Source organism: Nansenia antarctica, assembly GCF_963989245.1.
Source record: "Nansenia antarctica genome assembly, chromosome: 3".
Classification (NCBI taxonomy): Eukaryota; Metazoa; Chordata; class Actinopteri; order Argentiniformes; family Microstomatidae; genus Nansenia; species Nansenia antarctica.
The window spans coordinates 31898267-31900874 of record NC_137688.1 but is presented as its reverse complement, the minus strand read 5'-3'; positions in this window follow the sequence as shown (position 1 = coordinate 31900874).

Sequence of the window (2608 nt, the reverse complement as noted above, 5' to 3'; positions counted from 1 at the left end):
GAGAGAGAGAGAGGGAGGATAGAGAGAGAGAGAGGGAGGATAGAGAGAGGGGGGGGATAGAGAGAGAGGGAGAGGGAGGATAGAGAGAGAGGGGGGGATAGAGAGAGGGGGGGATAGAGAGAGAGGGAGAGGGAGGATAGAGAGAGAGAGAAGGGAGGATAGAGAGAGAGAGAGAGGGAGGATAGAGAGAGGGGGGGATAGAGAGAGAGAGGGGGGGATAGAGAGAGAGGGGGGGATAGAGAGAGGGGGGGATAGAGAGAGAGAGAGAGGGAGGATAGAGAGAGAGGGGGATAGAGAGAGCGGGGATAGAGAGAGAGGGAGGGAGGATAGAGAGAGAGAGAGAGGGAGGATAGAGAGAGGGGGGGATAGAGAGAGAGAGAGGGAGGATAGAGAGAGGGGGGGATAGAGAGAGAGAGGGGGGGATAGAGAGAGAGAGGGGGGGATAGAGAGAGAGGGAGAGGGAGGATAGAGAGAGAGGGGGATAGAGAGAGCGGGGGATAGAGAGAGAGGGAGAGGGAGGATAGAGAGAGAGAGAGGGAGGATAGAGAGAGAGGGGGATAGAGAGAGCGGGGATAGAGAGAGAGGGAGAGGGAGGATAGAGAGAGAGAGGGAGGATAGAGAGAGAGAGAGGGAGGATAGAGAGAGAGGGAGGATAGAGAGAGGGGGGGGTAGAGAGAGAGAGGGGGGGATAGAGAGAGAGAGGGGGAATAGAGAGAGAGGGAGAGGGAGGATAGAGAGAGAGAGAGGGAGGATAGAGAGAGAGGGGGATAGAGAGAGCGGGGATAGAGAGAGAGGGAGAGGGAGGATAGAGAGAGAGAGGGAGGATAGCGAGAGAGAGAGGGAGGATAGAGAGAGAGAGGGAGGATAGAGAGAGGGGGGTTAGAGAGAGAGAGGGAGGATAGAGAGAGAGAGAGAGGAGGATAGAGGGGGGGGATAGAGAGAGAGGGAGAGGGAGGATAGAGAGAGAGAGGGAGGATAGAGAGAGGGGGGGAGAGAGAGAGGGAGAGGGAGGATAGAGAGAGAGAGGGAGGATAGAGAGAGGGGGGGAGAGAGAGAGGGAGAGGGAGGATAGAGAGAGAGGCCTAAACTGAGGAGGAAACCGAAGGTGAACGGTGAACGTGAACTCAGCTCATTCTCCATCTCCCTCTCCCTCTCCCTCCCTCCTTCTCTGCTGTATCTGTACCTGATTGCTGACTGAAAAGAGCACACTATATTTAGGAAGAGAGAGTGAGCGAGAGAGAGAGAGAGAGAGAGAGAGAGAGAGAGAGAGAGAGAGAGGGAGAGGGAGAGGGTGGGGGAGAGAGAGATCAGGAGAGACAAAAAGAGAGAGAAAGAAAGAGGCACCCACAGCAGAACGTAAGTAAATGTCAGACTATTCTGGTTCCCGGAGGAGAGGATGGGAGTTTGTGAACACAGACGTTTGTTGCAGAGAGGCGCAGAGGAGCGAACACGGCCCATTATGTAGTTAACCTAATCCTCTACAACAACACCATCACTGAGAACAAGAAGGCTTTCACTACAGCTGTAATCTAGTTTGAGGAGCTGAGGACGGTTCGCTCTCTTTGGCTTTAATGAAGCTCTGCAGTCATCCTGAAGCATGGGTGCTTTATGTATGAGTGTGTGTGTGGGGGGGGGGGGGGAGGGGCACCTAGAGTGTGTGTGTGTGTGTGTGTGTGTGTGTGTGTGTGTGTACACCTGTACATGTGTGCGTGTGTGTGTGTGTGTGTACACCTGTACATGTGTGCGTGTGTGTGTGTGTGTGTGTGTGTGTGTGTGTGTGTGTGTACACCTGTACATGTGTGCGTGTGTGTGTGTGTGTGTACACCTGTACATGTGTGCGTGTGTGTGTGTGTGTGTGTGTGTGTGTGTACACCTGTACATGTGTGCGTGTGTGTGTGTGTGTGTGTGTGTACACCTGTACATGTGTGCGTGTGTGTGTGTCACGGCAGACGCCCCACTGAGGACAACAGACGTGTACTGAGATGTTCTGGTGTATGTGTGTGTGTGTGTGTGTGTGTGTGTATGTGTGTGTGTGTGTGTGTGTGTGTCTGTGTGTGTGTGTGTGTGTGTGTGTGTGTGTGTGTGATGTTCTGGTCTGTGAAGGATTCATGCCTCTGATTTATTCACTCTCTCCCAGGGCTGGTGGGCCAGACGGAGACACACACACACACACACACACACACACACACATACACATACACACACTCAGACTTACACACACTCACACACACTCACACTCTCACACAGTGATTTGCTGTGCAGTATGATCTCCGTCGTGGCTCTGGGAGACCTGATATCGCCCCCTGCTGGTGGAAGAGTGTATGGATGCTGGAGGCAATGAGCGCCTCAGACAGGGAGGGAGGGATGGGGGGAGGGAGGGGGGAGAAGGAGGGAGAGACAGAAGGAGAGACGGAATGGAGGGGAGGACAGGGGGAGGGAGGGGGAGGACAGAAGGAGAGTTGGGGCAGACAGGGAGGAGGAAGAGGGAGACAGAGGGAGACAGAGGGAGAGACGGGGTGGAGGGGAGGACAGGGAGAGGGAGGGGGAGGGAGGGGGAGGACTCCTCTGTCTGGCATGGTGGTAGGATTGCCACGACAGACAGTTGGAT